General features: G+C 39.4%; 1 protein-coding gene across 2 annotated transcripts in view; it reads right to left on the reverse strand.

Moving 5' to 3' along the window:
• Positions 1-1,280, reverse strand: part of SMIM14 (small integral membrane protein 14) — a 66,265-nt gene extending 64,985 nt beyond the window's left edge. The window contains exon 1 of one of the 2 annotated variants that reach the window (XM_039844991.1): positions 1,019-1,280. The gene's annotated coding sequence lies outside the window, so the exon portion shown is untranslated. The remainder of the gene's footprint in view (positions 1-1,018) is intronic. The other variant, XM_039844990.1, reaches the window with a different exon arrangement.
• Between the last annotated feature and the right edge of the window lie 19,361 nt (positions 1,281-20,641).

A 20,641-nucleotide genomic window follows, 5' to 3' on the forward strand; every position in this document is an offset into this window, starting at 1 on the left:
TGGGCAACCTCCACAGAACTGGGCAGCGAGAATGCTTCCCAACGGTCTCAAGACTAAAACACCTGAAAGGTAGGTCTACATGGTCTCAAGTTACTATAGGCAGAGCTGCCAACGATTTCCGACAACATACAAAAACAAAAGTCTCTCTTCAATAAACACTGGTATTACGTACGTGCTTAGGGTTCATCCAACACACTTGACGCAAATCCAAGACATTTTTGCATTAAGGCCCCATCTTCGATTTTGCAAAGTAGGACAACTGAAAATATCCTATTGACTCTCTACAGCTAACAAACGTCATCTTGGCTAAAATCCTAACACACATAGAAACAGCTAGTTTGGAAAACTTTGGCTTTAAACGGTAGCATGGGACTTCAGGAACTCTGGTAACCAGTTTATCGCACGTTTCCTGTTCCAATAAAGGGTGCTTCCTCTTTACTGTCAGTTCAACTTGCTCAACAAATAGAAAAAAAGGGAATTCTCTAAATTCGCAGCATAATAAAAGATAAAAAGCTCTCGCTTTCTGGATGGCAACTTTCCTTTCTTGTCAATCACAAAGGACGCATCCTAGCAACTTCATCAAACCTGGCAAGAGCTGACGGACAGAGGTAAATGACAGAGTGTGGATTTCAGGATTTGTGGGTTTCTCCTTCCAGCTACGACTGTTTCTTCTTTTTTACTCCATTATAGCCTCCACCCGTGTTAACTGTCTTACCATAAAAATAGAACTACCCCGGGCTACTGTCCACTTTCCTGCCAAGCCCCGACTCTAGTTTCCTGCAGAGAAAGCCCAATTGCAGGCTCTCTACCTCGCTCTTCGCCGGAGGAAGTAGGCCAGGCAGCAGCAGGCTTCCCCCCGTGCAGTCGCCAGACAGCCCAACCGGGTAACCGCCGAACCCAAAGAGCAGCCCCGCTCTGCCGCAGCCGCCGCAATCCCCGAGAGCCTGAGGAGCCCCAGGAAAAACCGGGGTGAGGGTAGGTGGGCCGGTAAACGGCCGTAGGAGGGGAAGACACTCACCCGCCCATACAACAACCGACGGGGCGGACAGGATAGGGGTCGAGACAAAGGCTCGGCAGAAAAACCGCCTGGAGCTTCCGGAAAGCTGCAGGTGCTTGGATCGCCGCTGCTGCTCCTGGCCACCGGCTTCCTCCCCCTTGTTTTGGTTCGATTGACCACGTCACTGAGCCACGAGACCCGGATCTTCCCGCTTGCGCGGGCGACAACGCAACAGATGGCAGCGGCCTGAGACCCCAGCGGCTGGTCTGCGGCGCATGCGCAAGCTCCGCGCCTGCCCACTGTGTCCGGGTAGGCGGGACGAGCACGAGTCCAGCGGGAGTGAGCGTCGTGGTATTCGTGGGGCGGAGCGCGGGGGTTGTAATTCCGGTTGGGAAGAATAGGGTTTAACGCTGTGATGTGGTAAGGGCGAGGCCCCGCGTCTGTTGAACTGTTTCGCGTAGCCTCTGCTTGGTATGTGGTGGACAATTGCCTCTCCACTTAACTAAGCTGATTCCTTTCTTCGTCCGAAGTCTTTAGAATAGCGGGAGTAGAGATAGAGGTACGCGCAGGTTGATGTCTGTTGAGACAGGGTGCCACTGTAGAGATTGTTTTGATTACTCAGTCCCGGTGAAAATTGGACATCGAGGATAACATATTTGCGTCCGGAAAACTGGCTAAAGTTAAGTTCAAGTGGAGTAGTAAAGAAGATGTCACCAAAGATGACTTGCTGGGTCAGGAGGTGGCGTGTAACGGGGAAGGGAAGGTGGTGTTAGGCAGCCCGCCCAAGCCTTTCTTACTTTGACCTTAGGAGCTAGGATAAGGATACTACTTGGGTAAGAATCTCACTTTTTAGACCAAGTTAATCCTTCCTACTCTCCCATTCTGGCCTCGGTCTCCCTGCTAAGCATTTGGGTCCTGGGAAATTTCCCTGTTTGGCAAAATTTAGAGCTACTCTATTGTTTTCTTAAAGTCCGTGAGCTGACAGATTCTAATTAAAAGGGTAAAGGTGAGTTCCAAACAAGGATATAACAAAGGTGCCTCTTTGCCTGTCCTGCAGGAAAGGGAGAAAGCTGTAAGAAACTTTCTTACTCTGTCTCAGCTATCTGGTTAATCATCTCAACTAGCTGAGTCACCTTCAGAAAATTAATCTGCAAGAGCTTTTTAATTAAAATGGCTATTTAATACAGGTAAAATTTTCTAGAAAAAAATGAAAGGTTTCTGGTAAAAAGTGTTTCCTAGTTAATTAACAGATTAAAAGTAGATAGAAGTCAAGCTTAATCTGCAATCTTAAACTGTTTACTCAAATTCAAAGAATTTGAGGTAGAATTTTGTGCCCTAATGAAAGTTCGTGGGCTCACCCTGTAGCAGAGGGTCTTTAATGTGTGGAACAAAGTCTTGTATGCTTGGGTGCACCCATGTGCATGTATCTGTTTGAGAACACATCTGTGCTTAAGAGATCAGTATGGTACAAAAATAGACATACACGTTTTTGGAAAAGTATCAGTACTTGATTTATAAAGGAATATAAAAGAAAATCAGGAAAATCAAGATGTTAAGATCTCTGGTAGCTAGCTTCCAGGCTAACCCCCAATGATACTTGTCTCTAGAATCACTCTCCTCCCGCCCTTTGAATCACAGCTACTCTGTTGGACCTGTAGAACAGAGGTCCCCACCCCTCAGGCCTCAGACTGGTAATGTCAGTGACCTGTTGGGAACCAGACCGCACAGCAGGAGGTGAGCGGTGGGAGAGCGAGCAAGGTTTCATCTGTATTTGCAGCCGCTTCCCAGCGCTAGCATCACCGCCTCAGCTCCACCTCAGATCATCAGACATTAGATTCTCATAGGAGCACCAGTCCCTGGTGCCAAAAAGGGTTGGGAACTGCTGCTGAAGAGTACAGCTGAAGGTGTATGATTTCTGAGACTAAGCCATAAAGGCAGTGATTGCAGCTTTCCACCTCATTCTCTTGGATTGCTTGCTCTAGGGGAATTAGTCTCCATACCACTTCACTTGGGCAGTTCTAAGAGGCCCATGTGGAAAGGAACAAAAGCCTCCAACAGGCAACCTGCACCAACTTGCCAGCCCTGTGAGTGAACTACCGTGATTGGGTTGGTCCTGCAATCCCAATCAAGCATCCTATAGACTGCATACGGGCTCAACATCTGCTTGTGATCTCATGAGAGAAAGGGGCAGCTCTTCTGATTATATGAAACAGTTTAAAAGGAGTCCAGCTCATATCATTGTCTATCTCAGAAATTGTTTCATTGTAAGTGAAATAGGATCCTGTTTTGGAACCCACAGCTAAGAATACCTGGTGCTAAACTTCCCTCCCCATAGCTAAGAATACCTGGTACTAAACTTCCTTCCCCTAACCCATTGTATATTTGAAGAAGCACGGGCTTTTGGAGTTTCTCCCTTTTCCACTTGGCCTACTGAGAGGTACCAGGTAAGAAAATCAGTGCTACCACCACCATTATCCTCTTCATATAACGGGAAGATAGGAACAAGTGAAAGTTACCTTTTGGGGGCGAATGCAGTGTTCTAGAGAGAGGGTATTCTCTCGCCTTATGCTATGAAGGAGGGTAGGGAATTTTCCCTTTCCCCAAGACTAGGGTGGGAGTCACCAAAAGAATAATTCATAAAAGTAGGGTTGCTTGAACCCTCTGAACCATATCCTGCTTCAATAAATTGAGAATTGGTGATTGCCTCCAGTCTAAAAGTTGCCATTGACCTGAAGCTGCTAGGGAATAGTAAAAGAGACATGAGAGGGAGTAGGTAAACCTAAGAGAGTGAGGTGTCAGCTGAGTTGTGAGGCAGCCTGCATTTTTACTCTTTGGAATGGTAAAAAGTTTCCCAAAAGCCAATGGTATAGCAGGCCCTAGACAACTGCTCCATCACCACACGTGCACAAATGCACATTCAATGCATACCCACACCAGCTATATATTATTTCTAGTTCAAGCAGTCAAAAGAAACTCCATTTGTTAAATTAAAAATATTATCTTTTAAAGGTACATAGTAATGTATTTACAGATGAAATAAGAGTCTTAGGATTTGCCTCAAATCTTCTAGTAGTAGGGGTTGTGGAAGTGGCCATATATGTTATATTGTTGAAGCTAAGTTTTGTTATACTATTTCCTCTATGTTAATTTGAAAACTTTAATACTAAAGAAAGGGTTTTTTTGGCATAAAAACCTTTTGTAAAAAAATCAATTTACCCAACCACAGTTTGTAGACTTTATTTGGATCCCTATTTGAAAAAACTGTAAGTCATAAGACAATTGGGAAGATGTGAACACTAATTGGATCTTTGCCGATATTAAACACTGTCTATTAATTTTTTCTGTATGGTAATGCTATTGTGGCTAGCTTAAAAATAGAGTACTTTTAGAGACAAAGTATTATAGAGTAAATATAATGTTTGGAATTTGCTTCAAAATAATCAGAAAAAGGAAAATGGATGGTGATACAGATGAAAGAAGATGGACCATTATCAATACAGACTGACCATGTATTGATCGTTTTTGAAACTGGATTATTATCATTTATTATATTTTTCTCTTTACTTTTATAAAAATTGATCCATAATTTATATTTTCTCAACAACATGTTTATTTTTAGGTGTTTTTCATATCAATGCATGATATTTTAAAATTTAACCTTGTTTTTTACTCCTTTATGAAGAGTTTATTGTTGATTATTCTAATAAGCAAGAGTTCAAGATATTACATTATGTCTAAAGATCACTAACTGAATCAGAAGTTTTAGAAGTTCTCAACAGTTCTTCAGAAGGTCCATGTTGCAACAAATACAATTCTTTCCATGTACCTATTAAACTTACATTATCAATAATTAGTGGTGTGCTGGAGCCCACTTATACTTGCTCTATCCTAATGAGAGCCAATTGTGCCTATCTCTTCCCAACTTCAAGTTCAGTGATATCACATTGGTAGCTTGAAATTGGCACAGTAGGACTAGTTACACCATGGAAATTGGCAAATGCTATAAATCAAGGGCTACACCCTCCACTTCCCCCAGATAGTTGTTAAACATTTACCATAACAATACTGCCAATAATTTCCTTCTTGCCATATGAAGTAGATATTTATTAGGCATTCATAGCACTACTCACATGAAGGTGCCCCACTTGAAGGAAGTTACATATACTAAAGACTAAATTTTACGAAAGTATTAAAAGAAATACTGATTATTTACACTGCAAAAATGTTTTTAATGTAAAATAATTCTCTGTTACTATTATTATTATTATTATTATTATACATAATTGTCCCAAACTGGAAAGTATCTAAATATTCTTTAAAAGATAAATGGATAAATAAACTATGGTTCATCAACACAGTGAAATACACAGCAATGAACAGGAATAGATTATTGATACACAACAGTTGATACACACAAATCTCAAATGCATTGTGTTGAGTGAAAGAATCCAGTATCAAAAGGTTACATACTGTATGATTCAATTTATATGACATTCTGAAAAAAGCATAAATATAGGAACAGATATAATCCACACAGTGACTGCCAAGAATAGGTATGGAAAAAGGTCTAAAGACAAAAGGAGGGCACCAGGAGGGAATTCCTTCAGGTGTTGAATTGTTTTGTAACCTATATTTGGTGATGGTTATAAGAATCTAGGTCCAGTGAGGAAACATGGTGGAGTGAGAGATGTCCTCAGATCTCTCCCCCTGAAACAACAATAAGCTGAATATCTAAAACTCAAAAACAAAAAAACCACCAAAACTGCACTCCAGCATGTCTGAGCATGGGATCTGTGCATAAGAGCTACTACAACTCAGAACCCCGGATGTCCAGCGGTAGACTCGGACCTGCCTCTTGCAGCTTCCAGAGCTCCTTGCAGGAGGAGGGGGAGGAGTGAAGGTGCAATGACTGCCCTGATCAGCCTGCCTGGAAGTGCTAGAACTTCTAGTAACCAGTAGCCGGGCCCAGTCATCAGGGCAGAAAGCAGAGAAGTGGGATGAGACAGCAGAGAAATAACAGATGATTTTTACCATCCCCAGTTCCAAATCCAAGGCTGAGCTGCAGACCCCAATCCCCAACACAGAGGGCCCCTCCCCACATATCCTCTGAGACTGAACACCGTGGAGCCCCAGAGGAATCTTAGCAAAAGCTGCCAAGACTAAACCTACCTCTCACAGCTTCTGGAGCTCCCTGCAGGAGGAGGGGAAGGGGAGAAGGTTTAGTGACTTCCCTGATCTGCCTTCCTGGAAGTACTAGAACTTCTAGTGCCGGCACCAGGCCCAGCCATCAGGGTAGAAAGCAGAGAAGTGGGACGGGATTACAAAGAAACAACAGTTGATTTTTCTCGGCCCAGGTTACAAAACTGAGGCCGAGGCACAGCCCTCAACCCCCAACCCAGAGGGCACCTCTCCGCATACCCTCAGTATGCGGAGCCCCAGAGGAATCTGAGCAAACGCTACCGAAACGGTTGCTAACACTGACAGGAACTGAAATAGAGTAGCAAGTGTTATTAAATATCTACAAGAAAATAAAAAAGACATTTAGGCTTTATATAAAGCAGGGAACCAAGAGGCTTAGATGCCACCTACTGGAAACCAAAAGAAAAGTGCCTTCTTTGCAGCATGTTAAACAGAGACCTTATATAATAAATCTTTCTGGAAAACAACAGAATATACTTACATTAATGCCCAGGCAGAGAAATAGTCCATTTAACACCAGAAACAACCAAGATGACAAAGCATCTCAGAAAAAAAGAGAAAAATCTCCAGAAAATAAGCTTACATAGAAATATGCGACTTAAATGACAGCGAATACATGGTGGTACTTCTGAAAAACTCAGTGAATTCCGAAACGAGTCATATCAACAGTTTCAGGAATTGAAAAAAACACTTAGATGAGCAGAACAAGGAGATTGAAACCCTCAAAAGGAACTAAATAGAACGTCTGGAGATGAAGAACACACTGCAAGAGTCGAAAAATGAAATAGCAAGCTTGAGAAACAGAGTCGACAAAATGGAGGAAAGAATCAGTGATATCGAAGACAGAAATCTAGAAATAAATCAGAAGGAAGAAGAGAGAAACCGAAGAATGAAAAAGAATGAAAGAGAAATTCAAGAACTAGCCGATACCATCAAGAGAAGAAACATAAGAATAATGGGCATTATCAAAGGTGAAGAAAAGGAGCAGGGAATAGAATTTTCAGGCAAGTAGTGGATGAGAATTTCTCAAATATAAGGAATGAGCTGGAGCTTGGAATTCAAGAAGTCAAAAGAACACCCAAATATATCAACCCAAAAAGACCACACCAGGACACATTGTATTAAAGTCATCAAAAATCAATGACAAAGACAGAATTCTCAGGGCAGCCAAGGAAAAGACAGTAACATATAAAGGAAAACCCATTAGAATATCATTGGACTTCTCAGTGCAAACCTTGCAAGCCAGAAAGGAATGGAATCAAATATTTAAACTATTAAGTGAAAGAACAACCAGTCTAGAATAATGTATCCAGCTAAGCTCTCCTTTAGATATGAAGGAGAAATTAAGACCTTCCCAGAGATACAAAAATTGAGGGAATTCTCCACTACGAGGCCTGCACTACAGGCAATACTAAAAGGTGTCAGCTCATCTAAAACGAAATATCAAAACAAAATTAATTAGAGGTAAGGGGCTATCAGGCAAATAGAAGCAGAGGAGTGCAACCCTTACTAAAAACAGTGTATTATAAGCTTAAATAAGAAGAAGAGAATTGCTGTAGCAAGATAGTAACAAATATTCAGCATACATAGGGACAAAATGAGATAACAATGACTGAAAAAGGGAGGATTCAAAGATTCATATTCGCAAAGGGGAAAGGAGATAAGGCATAACCTGAAGAAAATGGACGACTGTATATATATAACTATCCTTTATGTAGTCATAATGGTAACCACACACCAAAGATTCAGAACTGAAGTATATAACATAAAACAAGAACTAGAGGCAAAACCCACAAAAGCCAACCAAAATAAAGAAAACAGAAACACAAGGACAAGGAAGCAATGGAAACACGAAGCTACCAGAAAGCAAAAGATAAAATGGCTATAAGAAGACCTCATAATTCAATAATCACCCCTAATGTAAATGGACTGAACTCACCAATAAAAAGGCGCAGAGTTGCGGACTGGTTCAAAAAACAAAACCCAACCATATGCTGCCTCCAGGAGTCACATCTCAGCTCCAAAGACAAATATAGACTCAAAGTGAAAAGGTGGAAAATAATATTCCAAGCAATGATATTCAGAGAAAAGCAGGAGTAGCGGTACTAATATCAGACGAAATAGACTTCAAGATAAAAAAGGTAAAGAAAGGTACTGAGGGACACTTCATAATGATAAAGGGAATCATGCACCAAAAGACACGACAATTATTAATATCTATCCTCCCAATCAGGGAGCCCTGAAATATGTAAAGCAATTACTAACAGAACTAAAGGGAGAAGCTGACCAAAACACTATCGTAGTAGTGGACCTAAATACCCCACTGTCAGATATGGACAGATCATCCAAATAGAAAATCAATAAGGAAATAACAGCCTTAAATGACACATTAGACCAACTGGACATAATTGACATTTACAGAGCCTGCCATCCCAAAACAGCTGCTTATACATTCTTCTCTAGTGCACATGAAACATTCTTAAGAATTGACCACATACTGGGACACAGAGATAGCCTCAACAAATATAAGAGGGTTGAAACCATACCAACCATATTACTTTGAAACTAGAGATCATACCAATCATAATACTTTGAAACTAGAGATCAACTGCAAAAAAAGAAAGCGGGAAGAACCACAAATACATGGAAATTAAACAACATGCTACTGAAGAATAACTGGGTCAGAGAAGAAGAAGAGAGATGAAGAGATACATAGAAACGAATGATAATGATAGTACAACATATCAAAACTTTTGGAACACAGCAAAAGTGGTCATAAGAGGAAAGATCATATCATTACAGGCCTATCTCCAAAAACAAGAACGAGCCCAAATAAACAACTTAACACTTCATCTTAAAAAACTAGAAAAGGAAGAACAAATGAAGTCTAAAGTCAGCAGAAGGAAAGAAATAATCAAAATTAGAGCAAAAATAAATGAAATTGAAAACAACAAAAACAATAGAAAAATAAACACAACAAAGAGCTGGTTCTTTGAGAAGGTTAATAACATTGACAAAACCCTGGCTAGACTCACTAAAGAAAAAAGAGAAGAAGCACAAACATAATCAGGGATAAGAGAAGGGAAATTACGACCGATGTCACAGAAATACAAAGGATCATACAAGGCTGTCCACTATCGCCACTGTTATTCAATATGACATTGGAGGTCCTGGCGAGTGCAATCAGGCAAGAGAAAGATATAAAAGGCATCCAAATAAGAAACAAAGAAGTCACTATTTGCAGATGACATGATTCTCTATACAGAAAACCCTAAAGACTCCACAAGAACACTACTAGAAACAATAAGCAAATACAGTAAGTCTCTGGATACAAAACCAATGTGCAAAAATTCATAGTATTCCTATACTCTAATAACGAAGTGTCAGAGAAAGAAGTGGAAAAAATAATTCCTTTTGCAATTGCAACAAAAAGAATAAAATACCTATGAATAAATGTAACGAAACATGTGAAGGACCTATATAATGAAAACTACAAGACCTTATTAAAAGAAATCAAAAAAGATACAAAGAAATGGAAAGATATTCCGTGTTCTTGGATTGGAAGAATCAACATAGTTAAAATGACCATATTACCTAAAGCATTCTACAGATTTAATGCAATCCTCATCAAAATCCCATCAGCATTTTATAAAGAAATAGAACAAAAAATCATAAGATTTGTATGAAAGCGCAAAAGACCCCAAATTGCCAAAGCCATCCTGAGAAAAAGAACGAGGCAGAGGCATCACTCTGCCCGACTTCAAATTATACTAGAAAGTGACAGTAATCAAAATGGCATGGTATTGGCAGCAAAACAGACACACAGACCAGTGGAACAGAATCAAGAGTCCAAAATACTAAGAATTGATCTACCATATGATCCAGCAATCCCTCTACTGGGTATTTACCCCAAAGACTTGAAAACCCATATACGAAAAGATATTTGCACACCAATATTCATAGCAGCACTATTCACAGTGGCCAGGACATGGAAGCAACCAAAGTGTCCTATGATAGATGATTGGCTAAAGAAGCTGTGGTATATATATACAATGGAATATTACTCAGCCATTAGAAGAGATGAAGTACTGCCATTTGTGACAACAACATGGATAGACCTCGAGATAATCATGTTAAGCAAATCAAGCAGACTGAAAAAATTGAAAATCACATGATATCACTTATATGTGGGATATAAACCTAAAAGCAACAAAAACCTAAAGAACAGGACAAACAGAGACTCAGGGACGTGGACATTGGACTAGTGGTTACCAGAGGGTAGGGGATGGGGAAGGATGGAAGAGGTAGATAGGGTAAAGAGGGTCAAATATAGGGGGGTTGGGGAGGGTGAAGTGGGTAAAGGGGATCAAATATATGGTAGCTGAAGGAAACTGAACTCTGGGTGGTAATCACACGATAGAATATATAGATATCAAATCATAATGTACACCTGAAAATTACATAATTAACCAATGTTACCCCAATAAACTTAAAAAAAAAGAATTTAAACATGTACAAAATCTCATAGAAATGTATATACATCAAAAAAAGTTACCTTATTTATCCACATGTAGCTTCATACAGGTTTTTATAAATCTGTTGTATGAAATGAGGTTCACTAAAACTATACTAATTTTTCCCTAAGAAGTCTCTATACCTTGTGCAAAAGATCAGGGATTTTTTTTAAAACAATCTTAGTGAAGTAAAATTAACTTAAACCACGTTTGTAAAGATTACAATTTGATTAGTATTAACATATGGATACATCCATGAAACTGTCAACACAACAACAACAAAAAATAATTTATCACACCTAAGTGTTGCTTTTGTTATTCCTCCCTCATGTTCATCCCGGACTCTAGGTAATTAATGATCTTAGTTTCTATATAGATAATTTTGCATTTTCTATACTTTTATATAAATGGATTCATACAATATGTACTCCTTTTCAAAGAATGCTTTCAATCAAGTAAAGTATGTGTAAGTTGTAAAAAAAAAAAAGAAAAGTACTTCTGTTTGTCTAGCTTCTTTCACTCTGCATACTTAATTTGAGATTTATCCCTGTTTCATTTATCAATGGTCCACACCGTTTTATTGCTGTGTAGCATTCCATTGTGGATATACCACAATTTGTTAATCCACTAACCTTTGGGTTTCCAGATTAGTCTATTAAAAATAAAGCTGCTGGGGGTGGAAAAAGAATGGTGTAGATGATAGAGATAGATGATAGATGTTCATTTCTCTGGTGACCAAATCAAAGTTGTGACAAAAACAAGGAGCAAACAGGAAGGAAAAATCACCTGGGATCTAGATGAACAAGCCATACAACTAGAGAGAAATCTAAGAAATCACCCTGCAAGGACGGAAGGTAAGACAGCATGAGGACGTGCTTTCAGGTCCCCAGCGGTTGAGTGAGACAGAGACTGTCATAGTGGCAGACACCCCTTAAAGGGGCCGTATCAGGGGCGAATTTCGCGCTGACGGACTCATTCACTCTGAGCACCAGTGCCGGGTCGGCTGCTCCAGGAGGTGCCAAGGACTTACAGGGGGACACTAAGTTGTCAGAGTGAGTGCTGGAGGTGAGGATCTTTCCCAGACAGAAGTGCTGAAGATATCCATTGTTCTTCGGTTGAGCCCTTCCCCTCCTAGTGTGCAGATGCAGCAAAACCATAGCGGAGACGTCATCAAACTGGATAACAGAGGTCACTCTGCCCAGAGGTGTCCCTGAAACTCAGTCTCCCCAACTCAAGGCCCCACACAAGCTATATCCAGGCGTGTCCTTGGTGACTCAGGTGCCCTTTGCTGAGCAGCGCCTGGACTCACACTGATAGTAGCTGGCCTCAGTTTCTGGCGTGGCCTTCTGAGGCAACTATTAGCACAGCATCTGTGGATTTCTTGCTGAATCTTAACAGGTGGCCCCAGAGGGGAACAGCCTGCGGCTAAACTTCACTTGCAGCTGAACCCCTCTCAGGACTGTGCCACTGGACACCTACTACACAAAGCTGCACTAATAAGACTGGGAGATTGAGAAGCTTTGCTTAGTACAGAGAAACAGACATAGAAAGGCAGCCAAAATGAGAAGACAAAGAAGTAGAAATCCCATGAGAGAACAGAACAGAGATCCAGAAATAATGGAGTCAAGCAATCAAACCGACAGCAAGAGTTCAAAACACTGGGTATAAAGATGCTCAATGAATTTAGGGGAAATGTAGATGAATTTAGTGAGAACATCAACAAAGAGATAAAAAAATAAAATAAAAATGGAATTGGAAATTATAAAAGGGAACCAGTCAGAAATGAAGAACACATTATCTGAGATGAGAAGTATATTAAATGGAATAAACAAGGAATAAACAAAGTGAATAAAGAAGAGGATCAAATGACCTATATATAGGATGGGAAAGGCAAGGACACTCAATCAGAATAGCAAGAAAAAAGAAGCCAAGACTATAATAATAATTTAAGGAGCCTATGGGTCACTATTAAAGGTAAAAATATCTGTGTCATGGGGGTACCTGAAAGGAAACGAGATGTTGAAGAGCTATTTGAAGAAATAATGATGGAAAACTTCTCTAACCTAGTAAAGGAAATAGACATAAAACTCCAGGATGCTCAGAGATGCCCTGAAACCAGGAACCCAAAGAGGCCCACACCAAAATACGTCATAATTAAAATGCCAAAGGTTAAATACAAAGAGAGACTCTTAAAAGCAGCAAGAGAAGCGCAGTTAGTTACTTACAAGAGAGCACCCATAAGATTGGCAGATGATTTTTCAAAAGAAACTATGCAGGGCAGAAACGCTTGGCATGATGAAGACCCAGGATCTACAACCAAGAATACTTTATCCAGCAAAGCTATCATTTAGAGTTGAAGGACAGATGAAGAGCTTCCCAGACAAAAATAAGCTAAAAGAGTTCATCACCACCAAGCCAGTATTATAGGAAATGTTGGAGGAACTTCTTTAAGAAGAAAAAAAATGTATCAAAACAGGAATAAGGAATGGTAATAACTACGTTCCTATCAACAAGTACCTCAAATGGAAAAGAATTAAATGCTCCAACCAAAAGAGAGAGTGGCTGAATGGATAAGAAAACAAGCCCCCTACACATGCTGCCTACAAGAGAATCACTTCAGATTAAGATACACACAGACTAAAAAGAAGGAAATGGATAAAGATATTGCCTTGATGGCCCTAGAGGATATTGCGTTGAATGAAATGAGTCAGATAGAAAAAGACAAATATCTCATGATTTCACATACATGTGGAATCTAAACAACAAAATCAACATCAACAACAAAAGCGGAAATGGACTCAGAGAATATTTAGAGAGATGTTGGATGAAATTAGAGGTTGAGAGGGACAAAAAAAGGCAAACGGATTAAGAGGTACAAATGGATAGTGCAAAATAGACATGGAGATGTAGAGTGCAGCATGGGGAAGATGGTTAATAATTTTGTATAAATATGTAAGGGGGAAGAGGGGTATTAGATTTAGTGGGGTGATCACTTTGAGAGTTATGTGGATCTCTGATCACCTTGCTATACAACTGAAACTGGTATATTATTGTATGCCAACTGTAAATGAAAAAAAAAACCCTAATTGAATTATACAATGTAAATACAAGCACTAATTGTCTATTATATTTCAATAAAGAAATGTTGAAAAAAAAGTCTTAGATGCTTGTTGCATTTGAAAAAAAGTCTACCTTACATAATATCAATTTAGTGGATCTTTTGCTACTTTTTCCTCTCAGCATATGAATAAATGTTTACATTTTGGATTAAAGAAGGTAAAGGCAAAGAATCACCTCTTTATCACACAGTTAAATCTGTTTTGTTTTGCATTGTTTTGTGTTGCACAACATCTCAAAATTTGTGTAAGTAGGGATTGTTTTGCTTTATTGAAGGGAAATGGGCATCTGTTAAAATCTCTAGCACACTAGGAAGCATATGGTAATTTTTTCATCATCTTTATTGAAAATTAATAGACAATTAGTTGCCTGCATTTACATTGTACAATACAATGAGTTTTTTCAATTATAGTTGGCATACAACATACCAGCCTCAGCTGTACAGCATATTGATCACACAACCTGCAAATCCCACCAAATCTAGAACCCCTCCTCCCTCCACATATTAACCATCTTCCCTATGCTATTCTCTACATCCTAATGTCTGCTCTTCAACTATCTACCTGCGCCTCTCAATCCATTTGCCCTCTTTTTCCCCCCATCTCCCTTCCATCTAATATCTCTCTAAATGTTCTCTGCATCTGTGAGTTTATTTCTGCTTTTGTTGTTGTTCTTGTTGATTTTGTCGTTTAGATTCCACATGTACATGAAATCATGAGATATCTGTCTTTCTCTATCTGACCCATTTCATTCAATGCAATACCCTCTAGGACCATCAAGGCAATATCTTTATCCATTTCCTTCCTTTTAGTCCATGTGTGTCTTTTAATCTGAAGTGAATCTCTTGTAGGCAGCATATGTAGGGGTCTTGTTTTCTTATGCATTCAGCCACTCTCTCTTTTGGTTGGAGCACTTAATTCTTTTCCATTTGAAGTACTTGTTGATAGGAATGTAGTTGTTACCATTCTTTATTCCTGTTTTTAATACATGTTTTTCTTCTTAAAGAAGTTCCTCCAACATTTCCTGTAATACTGGCTTGGTGGTGATGAATTCCTTTAGCTTATTTTTGTCTGGGAAGCTCTTCATCTGTCTTTCGACTCTAAATGATAGCTTTGCTGGATAAAGTATTCTTGGTTGTAGATCCTGGGTCTTCATCACGTCAAATATTTTGTGCCAAGTCTTTCTGTGTTGCATAGTTTCTTTTGAGAAATCAGCTGCCAGGCTTATAGGTGCTCCTTTGTAGGTAACTAACTGTGTTTCTCTTACCGCTTTTAAGATTCTCTTTGTATTTAATCTTTGGCATTTTAATTATGATGTATCTTGGTGTGGGCCTCTTTGGGTTCATGGTTTTTGGGATTCCCTGAGCATATTGGGGTTTTACGCACATTTCCTTCACCAGGTTAGGGCAGTTTTCCATCATTATTTCTTCAAATGGCTCTTCAACTTTTTTTTTTTTCCGGTACTCGTATGACATGGATATTTTTATATTTAGTAGTGTCCCATAGGCATCTTAAATTATTATTATAATCTAGGTTTCTTTTTTCTTGCTCTTCTGATTGAGTATTTTTCATTTCCTCATCCTCTATATTGGTGGTTTAATCCTCTTCTTTATCCACTCTGTTGATTCCCTCTAATATATTCTTCATCTCAGACAATGTGTTCTTCACTTCTGACTGGTTCTCTTTTATAATTTCTATTTCTATTTTTTATTTTTTTATCTCTTTGTTAAAGTTATCATTGAGTTCATCTACTCTTCCCCTAATTTTATTGAACATCTTTATAATATACCAGTGTTTTAAACTCTGCATCTGTTAGATTGCTTGAATCTATTATTTCTGGATTTCTGTTCTGTTCTCTCATGCGGTTTCTACTTTGTCTTCCCATTTTTGGCTGCCTTTCTGTGTCTGTTTCTGTGTACTAAGCAAAGCTTCTCAGTCTCCCAGTCTTAATAGTGCAGCTCTGTGTAGTAGGTGTCCAATGGCACAGTCCTGAGAGAGATTCAGCTGCAGGTGAAGTTTAGCCCTAGCCTGTACCCCTCTGGGGCCATCTGTTAAGATTCAGCAAGCAATCTACAGATGCTGTACTTATAGTCGTCTCAAAGGCCACGCCAGAAACCGAGGCCAGCTGCCTGCCATCAGTGTGAGTTTAGGCACTGCTCAGCAAGGGGCGCCAAGGACACACCTGAATGTGGCTTGGGTGGGGCCATGAGTTGGCAGAGGTGGAGTTTCAGTGAATCCTCTGGGTGGAATGATCTCTGTTATCCAGTTTGATGGCATCTAGGCTATGGGTACACTGAGTCTATACTCTGGGAGGAGGGAGGACTCAACAGAGGAACAATGGATACCTCTGGTACTCTGTCTGAGAGAGAGCCTTGCCTCTGGCCCTTGCTCCCACAATTCAGTGTCCCCCATAAGTCGCTGGTGCCTCCTGAGCAGCCGACCTGGAGCTGGTGCTCAGAGCGAGCAGATCCGTCACAGCAAAAGTCTGCTTGTGGACACGGCCCCTTTAATATTTGCCTGTACCTCCTGACTGATGCTGCTATGGCCTCTGTTCCACTCAGCCACTGTGGACCCAGCAGCCTTGCGTCCTCACCCCGTCCTACCTTCTGCAGTTGCAGGGCGATTTCCTATTTCTCTCCCTAGTTGAGGGCTTCTGTTCATCTAGATCTCAGGCGACTTTGCTTGCTTCTTGCTCTGTGTTTCTTTTACAACTTTAATTTGGTCGCAAGAGGGATGAACAAAGTCTCTATCATCTACACTATTTTTTTCCCAATGAGCTACATTTTTGTTTTCAGAAAGTCTTTCCCCATTACTTCCACTAGACACTCTGCACAGGTTATTAAACAATGGCCTGTGGAGAGTAGAGCTTTAGAAGGTATTGATTAAAAGCTCTGGCTCTGAAGTCAAAAAGCTGGAGTCACTTCATGTTCCTCAATTTTTTTATTAATAAAAAGGTAATAATTTTATCTATTGTATTATTGTGAGAATTACACACTATACTAACAGAGCATTAGAGTCGGCACATTGAAAATGCTCAGTTATTGCTGGCTCTGACTATTAGGTTTTACTTTGAAGTGTCCCTGATGATCAATCTGCTCTGCTTACAAGTTATTGGTGGACAGAGTCATCCATAATTTAATGTCAGTTGCTGCATATGTGATTTCCAGTATTTGGGTGGAGAACTATTTATCAAAGCCAAGAACTGTGTGTTCTGCGTCTGTCATGTTTATTCAGTCATTAAATAACCACAGTGTCTGTCTTTGGCCTTCTATTATTCAGTAGTTCCATGATTTAATTGTTGAAAATTCTCTCTAGTCCTAAATTATGTACGTAGGGTCAGTCTTCCAGTAGAAAAAGCAGGCCTCCACCCATGTATTATTCTGTTCAGAAACCTTAGATTTTATCTCTGGTTCAAATACAAATACCTTGATTTCTATATTTTTAGGGTAAGACTTCTTTGTTTTCACACTATGCTTTCAAAATATTGCCAAATGCCATCTTTTTCGTTATTATTTGCTGGATCCAACTGATCTCATTCTCTCTCAAAACTTTTGCCCTAGCCCTAGATAACTTGTATTTAAGAACTGAAAATTGTTCTATGTGAGGTTTCTGTTTCCAGCCTTTTCCCATTTCAATTCATATGCTACGAAGTAGTTCACCAAACATACCAATTTATTCATGTATATCTCTCTTAAATTTCCTGTCTCATTTATTCATGGATCATGATGCCCTTAACTTGGAGTTAAGGGAAATTCTAGGATTATATGTTTAAATATCACAAAATTATTTGTTGGACTTGGCCCATACTCTTGGCCAGCCATACTGTGATATCATAGCAGCTGAAAGTTTTTAGCCAGGTATTTTAATTTCAAATAAACTCCTATGTGTTCAGGATAGTTCTAATTAAAATTGGAGAAGTCAGTTTTGACTCTCTTTTTAAGTAGTGAGATTCTGCAGTTGAAATATTCTGCTTATTATTTTTTCTCCTAAATTAGGTAATATTACATTCTTTTGTCATTTATTTCCTCTTAAACAGAGACCCTAATGATAATCTAATTTGCAAGCTCTTAGATACTTTTAGTTAATGTGTAATATCTAAACATCCACTAGCAGTAGTAGTTAAACTTCTTAAAGAAGACTCATAGGACTCAAAATGACAATGCTTACAAATTTATAGTTTATTACAGGAAAAGAATATATCGATGGCATTAAAGTAAGGATTGCATCACAGCAAAGGCTGCCTCACTGTAAGGGGTCCGCCCTTTACAAAGGTTGAGACCAGATGCAGTTTCTCTCTGAAATCAGGAAACACTGACGTGTGCACAGAATGCCTTGGAAGCAAAAAGTCCACAATGGAGTCTTGGTTGTAGTTTCTTTTTGTATTTTCCTGGTCATATAGAACATATTCCGGCTACATAACCAATCTCAACAGCAGAGCTAAGGCCAGGTGTAAAACTAGTTTAGTCCATATGGCTGGTAGCCAGAAGAGACATGGTTGGACTTCCCTTTCAGTCCATTTCTAATTGTAGGGGGGTCAGATTGGTTAAGTAGAGAAAAGGGAGTTCTCCTGGCCACTGGGAACTAAACATCCACTACTAGTAGTAGTTAAACGTCTACAAACGTTTGCAGTGAGCTCCAATATGAAAAGGTAGGGGGAGGGATAATTTACCCTGTCAATGTTCTTGGACTTCTTGCATTAGATTCAAATTAATGGACACAGTATCTTGTTTTAGATTATCAGCCTCTGGAGCCCATAATTGATTTCATTAATATTAATGTTGACAAAGTGGTACAAACCACAACCACCCCAAAACTCCTCACACTCATGGTTACTAAACAACACTATTAATCAATGTTTCATGCCTTAATCAGGGGTCAGTGCCATGCAAGAACTTTAGCCTAAAGACAGTGATTTGATCCAAAGAAATGTAACTAGAAAGGCCAAACTGGTACAATATTTTTGTTCCAGCTCTTTGATAGTATTAAAAGTATTAGCTTCAGTCACTGGATATGCAAAGCCAAACCAAAAATATGTATCAAGTTCTGTCAATATCTAAGTTCCCCTGGAGCAATAGACAAAGAGTCAATATTATTTACTTGCCAGCTATGGGCTGGACTTTCTCCCTTGGGAATACTTCCCAGGGCTAATTGCAGACTATGCCTTTTCGGATAGCAAACAAAATAATTATTATTAAGAGTTTGAGCTTTAATGAGGGCCACTGTTATATTTTACATTAGGTCCATTGCTGCATGGCTTGAATTCCCCCATGTCAACTCATTTCAAGGACACAGGTTACCACTTAAAGAAATCAAACTAAGGTATCAACTTGTTGATTCCTTGCATAAGGTTTCTTTGGTGAGCATCGGCATATCCCATTTTGGTTTGCCCTTAGAATTTATGGAAATATTTCCAAAGAGCAGTACCCCTTTTATCATCCAATTATCTATGGCCTGCTTGCCAGATCAAATTGCAAATCCATTGGTAACAACCTGAGAGTCAAAGAGCAGGGCATTTGTATTTAGTTCTTCTATCACTGCCAGGAACACAGTCTATAATTTAGCCTCTTGGACCAAGTTGTCTTATATTCTTTCATAAGAATTTTTACCATTTACTGAACCATGACCCTTGATTCTGGAACTGTGATTAGTGAACAAGGCAAATTGCCTGATATCCCTAGCAGTTGGTTAAAATGAAGGGCCCAATTTCACAATAGCAGCAGGCAAGGCCTGGCTTAGGTAACTCTAAAGGCTCCCATTTTGCATCTCAAACTAATACTGGTCAAAGAGTTGGAGTCTATATTATTCCTTTTTAAATTTTACCCATCAGGGGAGAAATTTCCATTTAAACATTGTACCTATACCATTATACATTAAGGTAGGAGTGACACCTCCACAATATACATTTTCAAAATCAGATATTCCAAATTTTAACCATATTTTAATTTTCATTCCTTTTACAGTAGCACATCATACCTCTTAAATTAATTCTATCACCCTAAGGGGCTGAATTGCAAGCCTAGCCAGTATTGTACATTGTGCTTCCGTATTCAGTAGATCTAAAAGTTTATTCTTTATCTCCCAGCCATTTCATCTAATTTGATGTTCACCTAATATACCAAAGCTGAATATGGAGGAAGATCCAAGTGACAACCTTGAGCTGAATGTTGTAAGAAATAAAAGCTTACAAAGAGATGCTTGAACGAAATACCCTCCAAACATTTCTGAATTAGAGATGAATGCTGTATAGATCAGCTGAGTCTCCATAGGAAGGCTTCTCAAAGATTGTGTGTAAGCTGTAATAGGATTTGATCAGAGAAACAATGCCATTGGGAATGATATAGTATTAGTTATAGGGATTTGACTTCACATAATTGTGGAAACTGGTTAAACAGCTTATGCATGGCTTTTGCTTCTGTGTGTGGTGCTGGGCCTGATGCTAGTATGGCAAGTAGGAAGTACATAAGGAAAGATGGACATGAAGTGAGGCAGAGAAGACAAGCTGGAACCTGCCTTGGTTTCTTACCACTTCTAAACCTCTAATGTAGGTGATGTAGGTGACCTGCAAGAGAAGTATATCCTTCATTATGAAGCTAATGTACACCTGACCCAGGAATCAGAATTGGAGAAGCTGTAGGAGGATATCCAATAGAATGCAGTTGCTGTGGACCCAGCTGCTGCCTCATACCTCACCAAAGTGAGTAACAAAGTCAGTGACAATGTGTACGAACTGCACAAATACCTGGTGCCTTGCATTGATCCTTTGAGTATAAAAGATGATAACTGTGAGTTGTATGATATGTGAATTATGTCTTAAT

Source organism: Pteropus medius, unplaced genomic scaffold (genome assembly GCF_902729225.1).
Source record: "Pteropus medius unplaced genomic scaffold, Ma_sr-lr_union100, whole genome shotgun sequence".
NCBI lineage: Eukaryota > Metazoa > Chordata > Mammalia > Chiroptera > Pteropodidae > Pteropus > Pteropus medius.